The following is a 22467-nucleotide window of genomic DNA, read 5'->3' as shown; positions in this document are numbered from 1 at the left end:
TTCTGGTGTTGGGAGGGGGTGTTCCAGGTGTGGGGGGGCATGCTCTGGGGTGGCACGGCACGGCACTGAAGAGGGATTGTCTCTGCTCCCAGACCTGGCTGTGCCGCAGGGGCGCTGACGTGAGGGCGGGTCTCTGTGTTCTAACAGGTTCTCAGGAGACTCTGATGCCCCCAGCCCAACACCAGGCCAAGCACCGATCCCGGCGCCAGTGGCAAAGGGCCCTGTACCTGGCAGGTGCCCTGCTTCGCTCCAGAGCAGGGGTTCGTGGGGCCTCAACCTTGTTCCCGGGCTCTTCTCCCAGCAGCAGGGGGTACTGGGAAGCATGGGACGGAAAGAGACAGCTGTTCCTCCTCCTCCACTCACTAGGGACTGGGGGGTCAGGAAAGAGTAAGGGAACGTGTGGATGTAAACAGTCCAGGAAATCCCCCTTTAAATGGGCTGGGACTCCAGCTATGGGGCATTGGAGGCCCAGAAGCACTGCATGATGCCTCCTGCACACGTGAGGGACACCCAGGGCTTTGTTGGTGGGTGGCAGTGTGGCCTTGGAGGAAAAGCAGGGCTGGAGTCAGGGCACCTGGACCAGTCACCTAGGCGTGGCCTTGGCCTCGGGCTCCTCTTCTGCAAAATGGGGGTAAGGATGGGACCTACTCATGGGGTAATGGTGAGAATGGGGTGAGGTGATGTGCGGGAGAGGGCTCTGCAGGTTAGAGGGGACTCTCATCCACCTCTGTCACTGCTTCCGTCACCCGTGTAGTCAGCATGGTCGTCATCTCCAGAATCAGCATGAGATCAGCCCCTCTGTCAACCCAGAAGCAAACCTGGCTAGGGGTGGGGTGGGGGGTTGGGCTTACCAGAAGGAAGACAAACCTGTGCTTTTTCGTGCATCACTTTAACCTTTCTAGAGCCCAGGTTCAAAGCCATTAAGTACTCCATAAGGCCACCTGGAGAATGTAGCTAGGCCACTGGAAAACTAGTCAGTGGTTAGAAACCAATGGTTCAGCTGAAAATAAGCCCCTGTATCTATCTCTCCCTCTGTCTGATTCTGTCTCTCTGTCTCTGTCTCTCTCCTCTATTCCTTCCCCCAATGCCCCCAGGACATGTTTCTAAAGCTATTGGTGGGCCTGTGACCTCCCTATTATTTGGTCTTTTAGCTGCTGTCCTGGTGATTTTCTGTTCCCCAGGATAGAAATTCCCTCCAAAAGGGAACTTCTCCCCAGTCTGGTTGTGAAACATCCTGCACCCGGGGAGAGTTGAGCGTGTCTGCCCTGCCCCCTCCCACTGGAAACCCCTTCTTCTCTAACCCACATCCTTCGACCCGTCGCTTAAACTTATTTCATGTTCTGCTTTTAATTTTCATTCATTTCTCTGCTTAACAGACTCTGATAGGCGGGGAACGGTCCTTTATCAAACTCTTAATTCTGTCTCTGGACCTTTCGTTCTTTTCTGCTTCAGAAGAGCCCAAGCCCATAGGGTCTGGTGCCCGGGGATCCTGGCTGAAGCCTTCAGCTTGGCCATCACCCGGCCTTGGCAGGATCCAGGCTCAGGGGTCCTCTTGCCGTGTCCGGGGTCCTCTTTCCCTTCACTCTGCACCACTATTAAGAGATGATGCTGGTCTGGGAGCAAGAACCCTTTGGCTCTGGAAAAATTATTTGTGACACTTTACATATGGATCAGGTAATTAATGGATGCCCCGATTCCTCCTCCAGAACATAAAGCAGGCGAGGACACGACTCTAATTCCAGATAATTAAAGAGCGATCAAGTTCGCTCTCGCTGCTTGGCGAGTGCGGGCTGCTGTCATTAACACCACCGAGGCTTCTCCATCCTCCACACCTCACTGCAACTGCGGGGCCTCGGCTCCCCAGGGGCTAGGAGCTGGAGAGCCCACCCACCTGCCCATCATGTAATTGAAGTGGCCACATCTGCGGCACCAACACAGCTTATGGAACGGGATGAAGCATTCTGTCACCAACGGGGAGCGGCCTGCTGCCATTGTCCCCTCCAGGGTCCGCCAGCCTCTCTCTGCCCTCCCCAGATGTGCATTTGCTTGTGTGTGTGTGTGTGTGTGTGTGTGTTTGGGATAGAACCCCAGAATGACCTCTCCAGGGCAGCCACACCTGATCTTAGAGCCTTGGCTTCTGGGAACTGCACAGAGCTCAGAGGCTGTGGCTGCCACCCGGGAAAAGTGAGTTGCACGGTGGCAGGGCAGCCCCAGTGAGGGCGCAACGTCCCCACTCCAGCCCCAAGTCACTGCCCCTCGCCCCACTCAGTCACAGGAGACTTCCAGGACATCTGAGGCCATTGCTGCCCCGAGAGCTAAGGGCTCCCTGGGTTTTTGAAGTGGCCATAATTGGTGCTCCATGAGATAAACAACAGACAACCCTGTTCCAAAGGATCATCATTCCTGCCGACATCCAGGGTCACCAGGCTGTTGTTCCTCCTGGGAAAGGTGCAGTTGTGGACGGGCATCCCGTGGCGACCATGGGCCAGTCCTCAGCAGCCTCCCAGGAAGATGGGAGCCGCGGCTAATTGTGGCTGAAAGGACTGACAGGTCCTGGTTCACTCTGCGCATCTGTCATGTTTCCTGATAAGTATCAGCCGTTACTCTGTCAGCCGGGGCCTCTGGGGTCTCCATGCTTCTTTGACTGTCTCCGTTCCCTCCTGGTTAGTGGCCTCCAGAAATACGAGTGTGCTCATTTCCACAGATACTCACTGAGCGTCTGCTGGGGGCCAGGCAGGCACTGGGCTAGTCACCGGGCCGGAGATGGATAGAGCGAGCTGTGGGCGACTGGGAGGAGCCGTGGAATTGAACCCAGGCAGCAGAGTTCCGGCGGGCATGCAGGATGCACAGAGCCCGGGTCTGCTGGGGAAGCCTGCGGAGGAGAAGGGCAGGGGAAGGGAGAGAGCCCACGCAGGGTGTTCGCGGTGGGCACGACGGTGTGTGTGCCAGGATCCGAGCGTGTGCGAGCCAGCGTGTGCCTTGGGAGCTCAAGAGATCACCCCTCTGCCTCCGGTGGCCAACATCCTCCTCCAGGAGGGTCACTGGCCTCTCCTGTTGGGAAGTTTCAGGGCCTGGCTGGCTGGCTGGTAATCATTGCCTATTTCCTACAGATTCAGGACAGTGTGAAGTTTTCACGGAAACCCCCTTTCCTGTAAGCCTGGATACATGGTGGGGGGCAGTGCTCACACATAGTGAGATTTTTGTTTCAGCCTAGACCTGTACTCCAAACTCCAGACTCTTATGTCCACCTGCCTGCTCAACACGTCCACGTGGACGGCATCTCAAATTCAAGGTCAAAGTTAAACCTCTTCTTTACCTGCTAATCTGCTCCTGCCCAAAGCCCTGGAGTTATCCTGACCCCCTTCCTCCTGATTCATCCCTAAACCCAATGACAAGTGTCCTTAATAAGAGAAAGGCAGATCTGAGGCTCTGAGACACAGGGAAGAGGACCATGTAAAGTCAGAGGCAGAGACTGGAGTGATGCGGCCACAAGCCAAGAACAGCTGACTCACCAGAACCTGGAAGTGATGAGGAAGAATCCTCCCCCGGAGCCTCCTTGGGGGAGTGTGGCCCTGCTGACACCTTGATTTCAGACTTCTGGACTCCAGAACTCTGACAGAAAAAATTCTTGTTATTTTAAGCCCCCAGTTTGTGGTGCTTTGTATGACAGATCTAGGAAACTAATACAATCAGCACAGGGCCCAAGAAACGTCCTGATAATTATAATATTGTTTACCATTTGTTGAGAGCATATGTGCTTTAACCTGACAAGGAAGGAAGTACTGTTGTCCCATTTCACAGATGAGGAAGCTGAGGCTCAGCAAGGTTCCACGACCTTGCCAAGCCCCTCCTCCAGGAAGAGCAATCCCTGGTCGAACTGGCCTGAGTCTGTGGGCACAGCTGCCATGCTGTACTGCCCGCACCTGTGGGCTCCAATGAGCCATGACGTGTTGGCTTTAGCTTTGCAGAAGCCCTAGAACTCTAGTGGCCGAATGGAGACCCATGGCATGGGGTGCTGGTCTCTGATTTTAGGTCCGAGAGCCTCTGCAGCCCAGCCTTGGTACCAGGGGCTGCCTTGGCCAAACGCCATGCGCACTGCCCTGGGCCAGGGCCTTAGGCAGCTGCAGAGATGGGTGGAGATACCAAACTGCCCATCTGTCCTTCCAGCCTTTTCCCCACCTGGCCCTGTACCAACTGCTCAAAATGAACAGTGGGTCACTTGACTCCCGGCCTCTCCCTCCTGCCCAGCCTGAACGGGTATCTTATTTGTTGCTCTCAATGACCACATTGCGTGGAAGCAAAGAGGAAAATGGTTTCAGACTCTGAAGCCACGACCAGGGGTGGAGGTGTTAGGAGGGATTCTGCAATGATTTAGAGCAGCCGTTTCCTGGCCTGGCTCGGTCCTGTATCCAGCAGACCTGCCCTCCAATATAAGCATGCACGAGGTCCTTTACCATATCACCACCCCCATCCTCTGAGAAAAATGCTGCAGCAGTCAGCGGGGGAAATTGTAGACCCTCGTACACACAAGGTGCTCAAGACATCTGGGCTGCACAGATCCAAAAACCAGCATGAGCTCCCCTCCGTCTGCCGGAAGCCTGGCCTTTGAAATCCTTCTCCTCCTGACAATCTTTTCCCAAAGCTCCGGGAAGGCTCACCCAGGACACCACTCCTTTAGGGCGGGCGTGGAAGTCAGCGGCAGAGCAAATGCTCTCAAGAGAAAGCTTATCATCCCGTCAAGTGGGAAACGTAGTGTTCGCAACTGCTCTGGCAGTGTCATCTCCGCCACGTGAAAAAATATGTGCCTAGAAAATGCCTAGAAGAAACCATCCCTTTGTGTAAAGAAAAAGTTTAGATAAATAAATGCATAACTGCAGGTGGATGCATTTTTTAAATTTTCTGGAAAAGAGAATCACAAAACTGTTAACATGGGTTAATTTGAGGGAAAGGGGCGGGGAGGTGACAGGAAGGCATCTTTCACGGTGCCCCTTCTGTGGCCTCTCTTCTCTAACTCTGTGTGTGTGTGTGACTTTTCAGATGTCGGTGGGGTTATCCGGGTTGCACAATGAGGGTTCTTTTGCTTGTTCTTCTCCACACCTCTGCAGAGTAAAAGCATCTTTAGAGAGAAATACATTTTTGTTCATGTTGTCAAATGAACGAAATAGAAAATTAAGGAACCCCCCCCCAAAAAAAAGACCAGAAAAAATATGTTAAGGTTTTAATAATGATTTTCTCTGGTTTGGTAGATTATTGGATTATAACTTTACTTTTTTCCTTATAGATGATCTTCCTTACAGCCAGAACTAATAAAGGTCATTTTAAAGCGAAAATGATATACCTAGGGAGCGGGCAAGACCATAAATTGGTGAGTTTATTTGGGGGGGAGGCTCCCAACCTTCCCATCACCTGCTGTGTCCTTAGCTGCAGATTACCTTTCGGATCTGAATCCACTGCACCAGAAAATCCGAATTCAATGTAAAATCCTACCAGTCAATTGTGGCCCCTAGGGGATGACAGTAGATAGGGAAGCAGGACAAAAATGACGAAGAACACAGAGTTTGCAAGCAAAGCGCCTGGACTGAAGTCCCAGGCTGTGTGACTTTAGGCAAGTGACTTGACTTCTCTGTGTGTCATTCCTCATCTGTAAATTGGGTATCATCAGAGTTCCTAACGTATTGAATCGTCTGTGAGATGCTCCATAAACCCTGGAGACGATGGGTGGTGTACACCAGGTGCCCGCTGGAGGGTCGCTGCAGTTGTGATGAGTAGCCAGTGCGTGTGGGAGGGCTTCCCGGCAGCGGTTCTCAGCATCATAGCACTGGGTACCCACACTCACGCCCCTTGCACACAGAATCCAGCACCGGGCGGACTGCATACCGAGCCTAGGGCCCGAGAGAGAAGCAGGATGTCCGGTGTGACTTCTGTTGCCTTGGGGTGGGGTCTCTGAGGATCTGCGGGCGACAGGGAAGGCCGCCCACGTGTTGGGCAATTTCCTCCAGCCCAGGAGCGAGGGACAGCCTGGGGGGAGGCTGCCTGCCATCCTGGAGTGGCGGAGGCTGCAGGCAACAGTCTGTGCCTCTGCAAGAGGCGATGTCCCGCTGTGGGTTTGTTTTACTTTTTGTTGTTTGCTTTTATTTCAGCAGAATCAAGGCTGTCCTTGCACAGAACAGCGGGAGAGAGAAGCTGAGACGTTCGGATCTGGAGGTGTGAAGGGTGCAATTTGCTCCCCCCAAAGGTTGCAGGAGGCGGTGGGGTGATGGGTAGGTTGACTTCTCTGCAGGCCAGTGGTTTCAGCAAGAGGCTGTGTCTCAAGGCCCCCGACCCAATCCGTGGGACCCAGGACGGATCTCTGGCCCCTTCACTTCCCAGCATCTCTGTGGTCAGCAGGGCGGCCGGGGAGCTCATTTCTCATCCACCTCCGTAGACCCCTGCCTTCCAGGACCCCAGGAACCCCACAACCAACCCAGACCCGCTGCATCAGCCTAGCGCAGGGGACTGGGGGGCTGTATTTTAGTGCCTCCCCCAGGCGGCTCCTCAGCTGGCTCGTCCTGGGGAGAGGGCTGGGCCTGTCACCCTGTGTGTGTCCCCGGGCCTGTCACAGGACTGGGCGAGCAGCTGGCTCCCAGTGGGTGTCTACTGGGGTAACCAGCGCTGGCGGTGGGCCTGGAGGTTCCCTCCCTGCAGAGGGACTTGGAAAGGAGAATTCAGATCCAGGGACCCGGCATCGTCCATACCACAGGCACCTCTGTTGGCAGGAACGGATGAGCCCTGGTGGCTGAGGGTGGGGCCGCGCACATTGTACAACAGATTGACAAAGGGCCGCTGGCTTTGTGCTCCTTAATTTTAACGGCGTGTGCCTGCATGCCTGTGTGTACATGTACACGTGTGTATGTATATGCCTGTGTGTGTACATACCCGTGTGCGTGTGTGTATGTGTTTGTGTGTGCATCTGTGTACATGGTCATATATGCATGTGTGGCAAGAGGCCGAGGGGCAGGGGGATGGGGGAGGCGTGGAGTTACTTTCGTCCCTGAGTTTTGAAATCCCCATTGTTCCTCCTTCTGCGAGGTATAAGTCCAGGAACCCCCAGCTGGGTTTAGGTTACTTGTGCCCAAAGGTCTGGGGAGGGGCAGGGCATAGAGAGGGATAAAGGGACACGTACTCAGAGTATCTGTGATCCGGGGCCAGCGGGGCAGAGGCTCGTGGAAGAGGTGGGGAGAGTGGAGCCTGAAATCATCATTGCCTCATGGAGCTACGTTGCTGCCCGCCAGATCTGAGGCTGCCAGTTCTGCCCAGGCTGGGGGGACCCCTGGCTCAGCCTTGACCTCCCCGGGGCCTTCCCCAGGCTGCGGTGCAAGCGACCCTCCCTGGGACCACAGGGCTCTCGGGACACCGGGAGGGGAGAGGGAGATGGCGAGGCCGTAGCCCGGCTTCTTTCTGGAGGAACCGCCCAGGGATGGAGGTCTCCAGGGGCAGATCAGAGAGTTTTCCAGTGGCTCCTGAGAGGGGCAGGCAGGCTTCTCCGACCCCTTTCCTCCTGCTCTCCCCAGCCTCCCAGCCACTCTGCCCTCTCCCGCCAGCATTCCCCTCTCCTCCCACCTCTCTCTCCCCCTTCCCCTTTGGCCCCTGGGTCTCCATCTCCCAGTCGCCCTCCCTCCCCTCCCGCAATCCCCAGCCTGCAGCCTCCTCTCTCCCCTCTTCTCCATCCTGCAGCCAAGAGAAGCACGACCAAGCTGACAATGTCTGCTGTGCCTCTAATGAAAAGCACGTATCCACGGGCTGCCTCTGCCTCCTGCCTTATTAATGCAAACTTTCCTGAGGCGCCTCCTCCGCCTTTTTCCTGGACTCTGTAAATAAACGTAATTAGCCGGCAGCAGGCACGTTCATCTGTGCTTGCCCAGCGAGCTGGGTCCATCGGGTGGGTGCCAAGGACTGCGTTAGCTCCCCAGGGGGTGATGGGGCCCGTTGATGACCCCTCCTCCCCCGTTGCAAGCCTGGGCTCTTGGGCCCTTGCAGGACAGGCCACACCTTGCTGTGATGCCCGGGCCGGGACGCAGCCAGCACAGGCCAAACCCCTGTATCTGGGCTGAACCTGGGCTCTGATGGGGCTGGTGGGAGTAGGTGGGTGAGCTCGGGGAAGGGGGCTGGGCCCATAGAGGAGCTGGTTGGCTTTGGAAGGAGCGGGGCTATGTTTCTAGCTCTGATGGTAAGTCCCAGGAGGTTTTACCGGAGGGGAGGTGTCTGACAGATGACTCCAAACAGTGAGGGGTTTCCAAGCCCATTCCCTTCTGGTTTGGGGGTGACTTTCTTGGCTGTGCCAGGGTGATGGTGTAGCTCTTCCACAGCCAGCCTGGACGCTTCCCACCGACAGGACAGTGCCAAGATGAGAGCCAGGGAAGCCTAGGCATGGGCTCATTTAAGTGGAGGGATCCAGGAAGCAGGGGCTGCACACAGGGTTTTGCCCTGAGACACCTGGGGTTTGCAAAGGTGGAAACAGGAATGTATATTCTGTACATGGGCATCTGCGTCAGTGTCCTGTGGCTGCCGTAATAAAGCACCACAGACCGGGTGGCTTAAACACAGAAACCTATTGTCTCCCTGTCCTTGAGGCCAGAAGTCTGTGGTTTCTTCTTAGGCTTCTCTCCTTGCCTTGCAGATGGCGTCTTCTCCCTGTGTCCTCACATGGTTGTCCCTCTGTGTGTGTCTCTTTCCTAATCTCTCCTTATAAGGTCACCAGTCATACTGGATTAAGGCCCATCCCAATGACCTCATTTCAACTTAATCATCTTTTAAAAGACACTCTTTCCAAATATAAGCTGAGGTGCTAGGGGTTAGGACTTCAACATACGAATTTGGGGGAGAGATAATTCAGCCCACAACAGCATATATATAATAATAATACATTCTTAAAAAACCAGAAATTCCCTTTGATCATTCTGCACAAGTTAAACGAGCTGCCAGTTTTCTTACTTTGGACACAATTGTTGTCTGATGATGCAGGCTTTAGTGGACATCCAGCCTTTCTTGAGCCCCTGCAATGTTCCAAGTCCTGGCCTGGGCACTAGGGCACGTGGAAGATATTATGATTCCACTTTATAGATTGGGCAACAGCAACTGAGGTTAGGGGACATGCCCAGCCAACAGGTGGCAAAGCTGGGATTCAAATCCAGGTCTTTGTGTTAACGCCTGCTCTGTCCACACTGCCTTAAGAGGCCACATCTCTGGCTAGCTGCTGGCTGATCAGAGCTCTCTCCCATCTCTGCCCTGTCTCCGGATCCAGGTGTCACTTGGACTCTGAGTCCCAACCACAGTAAGATGACTGGCTTTCTCCCTCTTGTCCTACCTTGGATAGCCATTGGGTCTGGGTTTGTTTCTGCTACAGATTTTCAGTGGAGCAGAGGTTAACTCTACTGGAAAGTATATAATTAACGTAGCCACGGAGGAAAGCATGCAGAGTGATTAACAGATAACGGCCTGATGAAAAATCCCCCCATTTCAGTTCGTTTGCTAGCTTCCCTCCGGGACATGGTTGTATGAAAGGCCACGGTAGGTCTGCCTCTGCTGTTGCTTTGTTGTAACTTGCTTCCAAAAAGGACTCAAGTAAGGCGAGCCCCCCACCCAGGCCGAGAGCCCCCAGCTGTTCAAAGTGGATATTGGTATTTGGGGGAAAAGTTGTCCTGGTTTTAAAAAATAGGAGAGAGCTCTCCAGAAGGAGCCCGAGACTAATTTTCAATGACTAGCAAGGTGTTTGGGAAATTCCCTCGTCATAGTCTGGGTTTATGGGAAACGTACTCTAAGACAGAGATTTGTGTGACAAAGTCTGTTGGGGAGCGGCCTGAGGACCAACATCTCTGGGGAGTGAAGGTAGCAGGACTGAACAGAGGGGGAAATGAGCCTCTGATGCAGTCACAGCAAAGGCCCCTCTGATCCCAGGAAGCTCTAAGGATTGATGAGGCTGAGCGTGGCTTCAGCTGCTTTTATATATATATATTTTTATTATATTTATATATATAATAAATACATATTTTTAATATATATAAAAATTTGGTGAAGCATATGTCCAAATCATTTTCCCATTAAAAAAAATTGAATTGCACCTGAATCTAATATAACATTGTAAATCAACTATACTTCAATTTTTTTAAAAAATCCCTAAAAATTGAAAGAAAGAAAGAAAACTTAAAAACCAAATTGTTGGGCTTCCCTGGTGGCGCAGTGGTTGAGGGTCCGGGTTGATTTCCCTCAATCTGGGCAAAAAAACCGGAAACTTTACATAAAACTGTAAATTCACTAGCTTAGTCATTCGGGAAAGAGTGACGTCAAGGAAAGACTCTGGATCATTCTGCATTTGAAGCCAAACTCTCCCTTAATGAATTGTGTAACCCTGGGTAAGGTAGACTAACCATAAAGCACACTCTTGGCCATGCCGGGCATCGTGGCAGCCGGGGGTGCCGCTAACACATCCGACAGTCCCGGCAGCACGTGGGGTCTAGCAGGTATTGGTGCTGAACAAACGCGTGAGTTGAAATGCAGCCCCCTGTGACGCAGTGGCCTCGATTATAAAAAATAGCAGTAAAAATACCAATTGCAGGGCTTCCCTGGTGGCGCAGTGGTTGAGGGTCCATCTGCCAATGCAGGGGACACGGGTTCGTGCCCCGGTCCGGGAAGATCCCACGTGCCGCGTAGTGGCTGGGCCCGTGAGCCAAGGCTGCTGAGCCTGCGTGTCTGGAGCCTGTGCTCCGCAATGGGAGAGGCCACAACAGTGAGAGGCCCGCGTATCGCCAAAAAAAAATTAAAATTAAAATTAAATAAATAAAATACCAGTTGCACAGGCACAGAGGTCCCTCTTCTCATATCTGGTCGTGGGGAATAATTACCATGAACGAGGAAAAAAGGAAGAGGGCCTTTGTCCTAACCAGACCCAAGTTCCTACCACCCCGCCTCGTCACAGCTCCGTGGCTTTGGGCAAATGACCACCGCTTTGTCTCCATTTCCTTCTCTGTTGGGCAAAAATGCAGTGCCTGCCAGTGGTGGCTATGAGGACCAGGCTCATGGTCCTGGAATCCTAGTCTCCATCCCTAATTTGAGAGCTAGAATATGGCAAACGCAGTTGGTCCTGTGAGAAATGCGTGGCCTGTCACCTTGGGTCCTGCCACTGTCGTCGGGCAGCGTTTCCTGGGGCTCTATACGTGCTGTTCAAATTCTGCAAGTGTCAAAACTGGCCACCCTCCGTCCCCGACGAGGGCACGTCAGCGGCCAGCCTGGGTGATTTAATTTGGAAATAGCACCATTTCGACTTCTCAGTCGCCACTGCTTTTGCTGCTTTTGGCCCACGCGGCCCAAGCTGTGGGTCACTTGCCAAGTGAGCAGTACCCTGGGTGGAAGGCGGCTTTGTGCTCCCATCTCCTGAGACTTGCGCAGAGACTGAGCGAGGCGAGCCTTTCTCCCTTCGGAGGCGTGCGCACACGCCCCCGAGAATCCCTGCCCCTCTTTATCAACAAGGAGCCTCCGCAGGTGCTGGCGGGTCCCCTGCTCAGCTCTCCAGCTCCGTGTCTGCCCTGGTGCCGTTAGTCTGGGCGCCACTGCCGGGGTGCTGAGCATCAGCTGGCCCAGAGGGATGCTGAATGTCCGTCAGTGTTGGGGAGCCCGGGTCCCAGTTGGAGGGGGTGCCCAGGTTGCCCAAGAAGCTGGCCGCAGAGTGAGCCCCCGATCCCTGCTCGTGAACCGTCAGGCTGGCGAATCTGAGGTTCAGGGCTCTGACCCGTGCAGCTTGGTTCCCAGGCTATGCTTTAGCCGCTACACTGCCCAGCCGCCTCGTCCCACCCAGTTATAATTCCTCTTCCAGTGAACCAAACGTTTCCATGGCCATTCCTCCCTCCCCTGCCTCCTTCACTGACCATCGTTATGGCAAACTTAGCCAGACACACAATGCCCGAGAGTCCCAGAGGAAGGGATCCTATCAAGCCATCCCAAGCCACCCAGACAAAACTGCCAGACCCAGGGGTGCTGGCTGCTGCATCCAACACACCTGAGTGGGGAGCATGGGTTGCAGGGGGACTGTGATGCTGAAGGGACAGTCCCGCCACTCCCCAGCCCTTTCCGTCCTTCTAGAGACCGTCCTCACCAGTTGGCCTGGCTGAACCACCAGAGTTCCCAAGGCTTCCTGGAGCCCTCCTCAAGGTCGAGGTCACCTTCTCCTCTCACCCGGCCTTGCCCCCTCGTGACCTCTCGTACGCACTTGCCGCCCTGGGGCCAGAACCGTCAAAGCCGTGGATTCCGGGGTGTGTGACTGGCCTTCCTTATGCTGACGGCCGTGGTCTGGAGTGCCCAGCGCAAGTGTCCTCTCTGTTTTATTAGCCTGGGAAAGAAAATAGAGAGGGGGTCAAGGGTGAGGTATAGGGTCGGTCAAGGGTTTCTTCAAGGTGGGATGCAGACGTGCACATTTGTAGAAAGAGGACGGGAGAGAGAGAAGCAGGAAGGAGCATCACCCAGATGGATGAGAGAAGGAGGCTGATGAAGAGCATAGAGTAGACAGCAGGTGAGAGCGCGGAACACGCCGGAAGCTGAACTTTGCCAGGGAGGGGACTCGGCCATCACTGCTTGAAAAGCCATTGGAGCAGAGGTGCTCCCTGAGACCGTTTCCGGCCGAGAGGGAGGAAACCCCTCTGATTGTCTGCCTCCCCTGTCCTCATCGGGGACTTGTTCCCCTGTGACCACAGTGACTGTCCCACTGCCTTCCTGCAGCCCAGCTCAGCTCTCCAGCTGCCCCCCAGTGCCCCCATATGGGTTCCTGCAGGTGTGTGTGTAGGTGGCGGGAGGGACCTGCTCAACTTCACTTTGCACCTGGAAATCAGCACAAACCCTGCGGGCAGCCTGGGAGCTGAAACCCTGGGGTACCGAGAGGAGAAAGTGGAGCTGAGTGGGGCAGATCCTGGGGGGGGGTTCCAGGGCAAAGTGAAGGCCCCCCGTGACATGCAGGGGCAGCAAAGGGACTCAGGGAGCCCCTTCTGCTCAGGAGACTTTAAGGGGCAAGAAACTCCATTTCTGGAGCCTCAAAGCATCAGGAAAACCGGTCTCCTGAGCCAGATGGTGGCTCCGGTTGGACAGACAGCTGCCATGTGCCCTCGGCAAGCCCGTTTCTTGCCGTGAAATGGGGGGCTGGGGCTAAGCATGGCCCCGGGTCCCTTCCGGGGCTAAACCGCCCGGCCCTGCGGCTCGGAGCTTCTCCTCACTCCCCTAGAATTCTCTCTGCTCCTTTGAAGGCAGCACCAGGCGCCAGGCCCACCTGTCCCATTGAGGGGACACAGATGTTGCTGCCGGGGGCCTCCCATCTTGGTAAGCTCACCACCGAGGTGAGGAAATGGAAGAGTCCTTGGCTGCAGACACAGAAGCCTCCCCGGCCAACGGAAGCAAAAGAGATTTATGGGCAGGCTCTGGTGCGGGAGGGGTGCTCACAGAGTTTGGGGTGCTGGCAGCAGGGGCTGCAGCTGTGGTAGCACCGAGAAGGACATCACCCAATTCCTGACCACCCTGAGACCCCTGTTCAGGGATCAGAGTCCCAGGAGAGTGTCTGGCTGAGCTCAGGACACGGCTACCCCTGGCTGTCCCAGGGCAGGGGATGCAGAACTGGTCCCTTTGTCTTCTGTGGAGGGAGGTGGGCACCCAGCATCACACCGCCCTGGGTACTACACCTCACTGGAGGGGGAGATGACACCCCTGGAGGAAAGCAGGATCCCCTTGTGGCAGCTTGAGCTCGGAGCTGGTGACAGGAACCCCACGTCCGTTTGGCAAGATATCAAAAGAGAAAGGCTTGAGAGAAAGAGACCGGGAAAGCAGAACCAGGTGAGATGCAGAATGTGGGCGGGGTGGGGCATGGGGGAGAGTGCAGAGCCGGGCAGCAGCCCTGCGGCAGGCCCTCCCCGGTCCAGGTTCCAGCAAATTCTGCAGACCGTGTATTCTAGTTAGAAGCTTTGGCAGCTTGGGTTGAAGTTCAGACAGCGGTTCCACACTGAGCGCTAGTCTCTGCTTCACAAAACATCCCCGAGAACACGAGCGCTTGTCCCCACACTCAGCCTGGACAGGGAGTCAGCGGGGCTCTGCCTTTTCTCTCGGTGGCTTCCGAGCCCAGCGTCCTGGGGCCCTGGTTTCACGCAGCCAATCGGAGCACATCTGCCGTGGCTTTGATCAGCCTGGATTGGGAAACCTCTAGGAAAAAGGGGAAAGTCCCCCAAATCTCCGTTCCACGGAGTCAGTCCTTATTTCGATCAAGAAGCCTCAGGTTCACATATTTCTATTCTTGGGGGCTGCGGTTTTTCCTCTTGAAAACTGAGCTGTTCAGTTGCCTCTTTGCACAGCCAGACGCCGGCGGAAGAGGAAGGGCACAGACTATTTCCAAAGGGAGGGCGTGGAGGGGCCTGGCCGAGCCTGGGTTTGGACCCGGGTTTGGACCCATGTTTGGACCCATGTTTGGACCCGGGTTTGGAGGGCCGATCTTTCCTGGCTCATCCCAAAGTGGCTGTAAGCCAGGAGTCTCCTGGCCAAGAGGGCCTTGCCTAGCGTGGGGGTCTTCCCCCAAAGCCAGCTCCCCCTCTGCATGCCCTGCACCCACTCCCAGCCCCTGTTAATGCTTGAGGCTGGGGAGGGGGAACCAGCCCCTCTCTTTGCATTTTCCCAGGCCGAGAAGTCTTCGTATTGGAGCCTCCTTGACCTGTGCCTGGACCCTCCGAGAGTCCTTTCTTCCTCAAGCTCGATGGGTGCAGGCGGAAGCGTTCCCGGGCCCCCCTCCACCCGCCCCACCGCCGGCTTCTCCCGCCCTTTCCCGCTGTTATTGCTTGTGTTGATTTGCATATGCCATTTTGCTTGTGGTCTCCATAGCAACAACTACCAAATGGCCTAAGGATAATAGAGGGGCTCTGGGGATGGTGGGGGAGCCCAACGACGAGGGATTTGACTTTTAAAAAACGAACACGGTGACTGCACTGCATGCTTGGCACAAGCTGGCAGCCCCTCCCCGGCCTTTCCGTCCCTCCAGCCCCCTTGTGTTCTCCCCCCAGGGGCCTGGTCCCTACCTTCCGAGGGGGAGGGGAGGCAGCATCCTACAAGGAGCAGTGCCTCTGGCTCTAGAACAATGGAAGGAACAGAGGGAAGCAGAGGAGGCCAGGGAGGGGATGGGAGCACGCACCGAGGGCAACCAGAACCCTCTGAGAGCAGCTCCATCTTATGATAAAAACCTCAAGCCAAAGTCTCATCTTTTCTCGTTGTCCATTTTGTCTCTGGTCCCACCACTTCCTTCCACCCTTTCCAGCCTCCTATTTGCAAAGAAAAACAAAACAAAACAAAACACAAAGCATTACTTCATGTCTTACGGCCTGGCTTCTAGGTCCAGAATCCAGAAAAATAACCCTCTAATTCCTTACATGTGTCCAGCCCTGAGCTGTTTACAAAGTGCTTTCATAGCCGCAGACCTCAAGTCCTGGTGAGGCTGGAGCCAGGACTGGGGGGACGGTCCTCGTTTCAAGATGAAAAAGTAGAGGCTTGGGGCTGGGGGGCAGGCGGGTGGTGGAGGGCCTGGCCTCCCCCAAGCCTGTGCGTCTTGCCACAGGAAACTGGAAACCTGTTCCCTATTTTGAATGTTTTACATATTCCCAGATAATTTCACACTTCCTAGTCCCAAAGCTCTGTGAGTCAAGATCTACCCTGGACAGGGCTCCCGCCACCCCCTCCAACTCTGCCATCCTTGGCCTCTGCCGATGGCACTGGTGCCACCTGGGACCGAGATGAGAGTGAGGGATGGGGAGTGGAGAACGTGCTGGAAAAAACAAAAGAAAAAAGCAAGCATTGCTTGGGGAGTGGGAATAAACCCATGCGTTGATCATTCCCTTAACAGATGCTGAAATGAGGCCCAGGGAAGTTAAGCAACTTTTTTGAGCATATGTGTGAGTGGACACAGATGCACACAAACACACACACACACGTACACACACACGCACGCGCGCGTACACACACACACGCACATACAGTGTTTCCGTCGGGACCATAAGTAACGAAAGGACAGGCCCCGCCTGAGAGAAGTCCTCCTACTATGTCCTCAAGCCCAGCCGTGTTTGGTGTAGGGCAGGGGAGGGCAAACCATGGCCTGCTGTTGTTGGGGCAGTGTGCCCATTTGTTTGTGTAAGGTCCACGCCTGCTTTCATGCTACAAAAGCAGAATTGAAGAGTTGAAGCAGAGGCTGCATTGCTCGCAAGTCCTAAGATATTAATTATCTGTCCCTTTAAGAAAACGTTGCCCGACTCCTGGTATAGGGGATTGATTACAGGACTGTTCTGAGGTTCATTATTTTTCATTCCTACACAGTTGGGTCACCTGTTGTCCAACCACTATCTGTCAATCACTATTTGGGGAGAACCACTTATTTAAGGAATATTTATTGAACCTCTGCTATGTGCTAAGAACTAGAATAACCCAAGAACTACACAGAAGGAACGCAGTGTCCTGCCCTGAAAGGGCTCACAGGATCCCAAGAGACTGACCACAGACACAGACACAGGATACAACACAGAAGGTGGATGGATGACCCAGTGCAGGCTGGGGCTGTGGTGGGAAAGGCCAGAAGTTAGGGGAAGTTCCCAGTGGATGTGACAAGGAGTTGAATCTCAAAAGACCACTAGCCAGCAGCAGAGAGGAGAGTAAGATGCAGAGCTGGAAAGAGGCACGGGTGTGTTCAGTCTGGGATACACCGAGTATGAGGTGCTAGTGACATAGCCAAGTGGAAATGAACCCGACACCGCTGTGTGTATAAGGGTCCGGCGTGTGGAAGCGAGAGTCTGCAGATGCAGTTGTGGGGTTATTACTATGTGGCTGGTGTGGTAGAGCATGACCAACGTGCTACAGAGAGGTTACGTTGGGGGAGGAAACTTTTTTAAAAATTTATTTTATTTATTTATGGCTGCGTTGGGTCTTCGTTGCTGCGCGTGGGCTTTCTCTACTTGCGGCGAACGGGGGCTACTCTTCGTTGCGGTGCGCGGGCTTCTCATTGCGGTGGCTTCTCTTGTTGCAGAGCACAGGCTGTAGGTGCACAGGCTTCAGTAGTTGTGGCGCGTGGGCTTTGGTAGTTGTGGCGCGCGGGCTCAGTAGTTGTGGCACATGGGCTTAGTTGCTCCGTGGCATGTGGGACCTTCCCGGACCAGGGCTCGAACCCGTGTCCCCTGCATTGGCGGGCGGATTTTTAACCACTGCGCCACCAGGGAAGCCCCGGGAGAGGAAAACTTTAAATGGGGAGTTCAAGGTGGGTCTTTCTGCAGCACACGCTGTGTCACAGCCTTACACAGCCTCCGTGGTGATCTTCTCAGTAACGTGCCAGCAAACAGAGCAGAGCCTTGCAACACCTCACGGTCTGACTCTGAACCCCAGGTTTGGCCAAACAGCTCAGCCCCCTTAGATTTCCACACTTGCCTCCAGGACAGCCCTTGTCCCACAGAAGCGACGGCGACATTATCGCTGTGCACATCAGTGCTCCCTGCCCTCTGAGAGTGGGGGACGGCCTCCCTCAGCTCAGCAACCCCAGGGCTCTGGACAGCGCCTGACGTATACATAGCGGGGGCTCAATAAATGCGCCTCAGTTGATTGGCGGTCTCAGGGCAGGGTGCACGTTCGCTTCTTCTCCTAAGTTTCCATAAGAGTAACGTACGTGGATTTAGGCTGCAGTGAAAGCAATTGTTAGGATGATCGCTGCAGGCATGAGGTGGGCCCGTTGCTGAAGATTAGCCAACAGAATATTCTGCGACAACGGAAAGGTCCTGTACCTGCACTGCCCAGTGCAGTGGCCACCGGCCTCCCACGGCTCTCCAGCGCTGGATATGTGGCTACAGCAAAACGGGAACCGAATCTTACGTTTTACCTCATTGCAGCAGATTTTAGTTTAAATAGCTACATGTGGCCAGAGATTTCCATACTGGACAGGACGGCTCTGGAGGCTGTTCTCATGTGCCAGGAGCTTCTAGCAGGGGGCCTCGGTCCCCTTCCTCCGGGAAGTCCCTGGGAAGTGCCAGCTATGGGGACAGACACCTCGTCTGCTGAATTGACAGACGCAGGCAGGGGGAGGGGAGTTGACCTCGAAACAGCTGGTTTTCCTCAAGGAGGATTCCCGTTCCCCCACCTCCCACCGCCGCCCCCCGGACCTGGCACGTGGGCAGCGTGTTGGACACTTGGCAACTGCCACCACTCTGCTCGCCAACTCCCAGCCGCCGGCCTCCCTGCCTCCTTAATTAGCTCAGGGGCAGCAACTTCATTTCCCTTTGCCACGATCAGGAGCCGGTGTCCTGGCATGTGCCAGACCTGATGGAGTGGAGAGGAAGCAGCCGGCACAGGCCAGGCACCACCCCCTCATTGGGGCAGCCTCCCCATCCCACCCTCCCTGTACCCCCAGAACCTCCGCCAAGCTCAGTCCCTGGGCTCAGGGATTTGCATCTCTGTTAAGTGGTGGGTTCGGCTTCTTGAGATCAGGCTGTGCTGAGTGACATCTCCATTCTGGGAAGGCGATCAGCCTGGGGGAGGGGCTGAGTGGAGAAGGGAGAGGCAGGGGGTGGAGGCCAGCTCGACCCCTCTCCTTCTCTGCTGTGCCCTTCAGTTTCTAATGGGCTTGGATTCACTCTGCAGGAGAAACGGAGGTTCCTCTCCAATTAGCAAGGGGCACCCCAGCCTGCACTGCCTGCCCAAACCTCTCTGCTGCCTCCACCCCGGGTCCCGCCCTTGAGGCATCTGGTCCTGCAGCCTCACCAGAGGGTGCTGGTAGGCCTGCAGATTCCCAGGCCCCAAACCCAGCCATTTCAGCCCTGAGATTGGGAACAGGGCCTGGGAATCTGCCTGCTTAACAAGCCCCCGAGGTGCTCCTACAGCTGGAGGTCCAGGAGCCACCCTGAGAACCTTAGCTCCGCCAACCAGGGCGTGGCCGGGCTGGAAGGGACCCCGGCCTCAGCTCACCAGGCCCCTGGTACAGACAGGCAAACAGTAGAGGGACTGACCGCGGCAGCCAGCTGGAAGGGGCGGAAGAGGAAACTGAGGCTCCTGGGGCTCCCCTTCCTCTCAGAGGCAGGACAAAGTGACCTGAGGCGGAAGGAGCCCCAGGAGAGGTCATGTGGCCTGTCCTCTGCCCCTAATCGTCAGGGGCGTGAGGAGCTGGCCCGAGGAGAAGGATGGAGGACTGAAGCCCCCTCTGTGTCCCCACCCCCTGCAGGTTAACCGTGTCTGTGCATCCCCCTCAGGGATGATGTAGAGAAGCCGTCTGACCTTGGCCTGTCCCAACCCTCAGGTGACCCTATCTGGCCCTGACTGGATCCCGGAGGCCCTGCTCTGAGGGGCAGGGGGTCCCCAGGAGACGGGGCGGGTGGGGGGGCGTGGACAAGGATAGGAGCCAGGAAGCAGGACCGCAGGAGAGCGGCGTGCCTCCAGACCTCCTGCGCTCCGGGCCCCCCAGATACTGCTTCTCCTACATGCTGCTCACCCCTTGAAAGGCCCCGTCTGCAAACAGGGCTGAGCAAATAAACACCAGGGAGTACCTGGCATGTGGAAGGCTCCCTGCAGTCTGTGAAAAGGGAGGGAGGGCGGGGAGGTGGGGCAGAAGGATGGGAGGGAGGAGGGAGGGGAGGAGGGAGGGGGGCCACTTTGTAAAAGCCGCTGGAGGAGCAGAAAACAATGCTGAACTGGAAACTAGAAGTCTCACATTTTGGTCTCTGCCCTCTCCTTAGCTAGCAATGCAACCTCGGACCTCCTCCCCTCCAGACCCTCTGCTGAAGGGCGGGGGACTCTCTCCAGGCCTCGGGTGGGCCCAGGTGCCCTGACACTAGCTTTGACATCCTAGGATTCCAGCCTTCTCACTGCCACGGGGATCTTCTCCGGAAACGGATGGAGTTTATGGCATCTGGGCTCCCTCCCAGGCCGCCTTCCAGCCCCAGGCAGGTGAGGCTCGTCAGTAATGACAGGGAAGGATGTCAGGCTGTGTCTGAAGCCACCGGAGGCCCAGCAGCCTGCCGCACTTTGTCATAAAATATGTTGTCACCTGGGGAAGGACCATCACCGATGAAATATTTCAGGAGACAAAAACAAGAGGTGCATTGATTTTTCCATGAGGTCAGACAACTTCTGGGCGGCCTCTTGTAACTCAGTTGTCACGGGGTCTCTCCCTGAACATCCATTTGGCCTGTGATGTCAGCGGCCTCTGACCCAGGTGGGCTGCCTTCCCTGACCACAGGCTGCTCTTTGCCCAGACCAGCGCCACCCTCTGGCCTTCCCGGACTCTGCGGAGCAGAGATGACCCAGGTCCAAGGAAAATTTCCTCTCTCGACTCACCCGAAACGGTGCGGAGAAAGGTCTGCCACGGTGACTCCAGAACGGCCTCTGTTGATGAGCAAGGTTGGTCATTAGTTAAGTTAATGACTCACGCAGAAGCACCTGCCAGCCTCCCCGACCTCCACCCCCATCGGCAAAGCTGAAGCCAGAGTGCTCTAACATACAGTACAGTAAGAGAAAAGCTGAGGCAGAGTGAGGCCAACAGGTCGGGAGAAAACTGCCACTGAAAAGACAGTTCGTGACTCACGGTTCCCGAGAGGACGGGGCACGCCGGGCCATGCAGGGTCACGTGGGGAAACACCAGAGGCAGAGAGGGGAAATGTGGGCGAGAGCCTGTACTGTGGTTTCCATGGGGAGGGATGGGCGGGGCAGGGTGATCAAGCTTAGGACTGGGCAGTTTGAGTAATTTCAGGAGGCTGTGGGGCATAGGGGCTGCCTTAGTCGTTTGGTACCTGGCCCTGGGGAGATTAGGGCAGGTGTTCAGGGGCCCAGAGTGTGAGAGCCCCACAGAGGAGGTGGTTGGAGGCACGGGCTCTGGATTGGTCTGTTTGTATATAAAAACCACACTCAGGCGAGGGCTTCCCTGGTGGCGCAGTGGTTGAGAATCTGCCTGCCAATGCAGGGGACACGGGTTCGAGCCCTGGTCTGGGAAGATCCCACATGCCGTGGAGCAACTGGGCCCGTGAGCCATGGCCGCGGAGCCTGCGCGTCCAGAGCCTGTGCTCTGCAACAAGAGAGGCTGCGATAGTGAGAGGCCTGCATCGCGATGAAGAGTGGCCCGCGCCCGCCGCAACTGGAGAAAGCCCTCGCACAGAAACGAAGACCCGACGCAGCCAAAAATAAATTTAAATTCATTCTATAAAAAAAAAAAAGCACACTCAGGTGAGTTGTTTACAATCTCTAGAAAGTGGCTAACCCTGGAAGGGTGTCTCTCCAGTACCTGCAAAGACCCAGATGTCAAAGCATCAGAAATCCAGACAATAAAAGACATGGTTAGTACACAGAGCTGAAGTGGCTGTCCTTTATTTGCAGATGGAAATTGGAATCTATACAATATGGCTGACACCTAAGCACACTTTCTAACTTTTGTGGGTCACAACAGGTCCCTTTCAAGAATAGGATGGATGTCGGAAAAACAAACAACCTGGGACTTCGCAGGCAATCCAGTGGTTAAGACTCCGGGCTTCCGGGGCTTCCCTGGTAGCGCAGTGGTTGAGAGTCTGCCTGCCGATGCAGGGGACACGGGTTCGTGCCCCGGTCCGGGAAGATCCCACATGCCGCGGAGTGGCTGGGCCCGCGAGCCATGGCCGCTGAGCCTGCGCGTCCGGAGGCTGTGCTCCGCAACGGGAGAGGCCACAACAGTGAGAGGCCCCCATGCCGCAAAAAAAAAAACAAAAAAAAAAACACTCCGGGCTTCCATTGCAAGGGGCACGGGTTGGATCCCTGGTCAGGGAAGTAGTTGTATGCTACAACTAAAGATCCCGTGTGCCGCAACTAAGACCCAGCACAGCCAAATAAATAAATATTTTAAAAAGAAAAAAAAAAGAGTAAGCCCAAAGATTTGGGCGTGACCTGAGCTCTGGTTCCATGGTTGCCACTGACCAGCTACTGGACTTGGAGCAAGTTACTCTCCCAGCCTCAGCCAGTGGTTAAATGATCATGATAAGTCCTCCATGGTATCATGAAGAACATATCTGGTGTTTGTCCCCAGTTCCTGGCACAGAACTTCAAAAACTCTTGGAATTTTCTGAGTGATGGGAGAGTCTTTGTTGCTAATGAGGTGACCCAATGGTAGGTTCCTAGATGGCTTCAGGATGGGAACTGGTTACCAGAAAGACAAACCATGTGAATAGAGGGTTGGAACTTTGGACCCAAGGTTTGGAGAGGGGAGGGGAGGCTGGAGATTGAGTTCAATCATGCAATTAATGATGTAATCAAGCATACCTGTGTAATGAAACCCCAATAAAAACTCTGGACACCAAGTTCTTGATATATTCTAGATATTAATCCCTTATCAGATACATGATTTGCAAATATTTTCTCCCATCCTGTACCTTTTCACCCTGTTGATAAAATCTTTTGATGCACAAAAGTTTTCAACTTCTATGAAGTCCAGCTTGTCTA

General features: G+C 55.0%; 1 long non-coding RNA gene across 2 annotated transcripts; it reads right to left on the bottom strand.

The window, feature by feature from the left end:
• Positions 1-15777: 15777 nt before the first annotated feature.
• LOC111182773 (uncharacterized) lies at positions 15778-20742 on the bottom strand. 2 transcript variants are annotated; one of them, XR_002646819.3, is made up of 3 exons: positions 20344-20742; positions 18428-18554; positions 15778-18333 (listed from the first exon to the last, which is right to left on the bottom strand). It is a non-coding gene; the product is annotated as an uncharacterized LOC111182773 (long non-coding RNA). The 2 variants fall into 2 exon arrangements; XR_016389052.1 differs by lacking the exon at positions 20344-20742 and having other exon boundaries at positions 15778-18071; positions 18177-18333; positions 18428-19536.
• Between the last annotated feature and the right edge of the window lie 1725 nt (positions 20743-22467).

This window comes from Delphinapterus leucas, chromosome 19 (genome assembly GCF_059928025.1).
Source record: "Delphinapterus leucas isolate spDelLeu-1000000601 "Yukka" chromosome 19, BTC_Dleu_Yukka2, whole genome shotgun sequence".
Lineage (NCBI taxonomy): Eukaryota > Metazoa > Chordata > Mammalia > Artiodactyla > Monodontidae > Delphinapterus > Delphinapterus leucas.
Note: the sequence above shows the minus strand (reverse complement) of the source record. Positions and strands in the feature narration are given on the sequence as shown.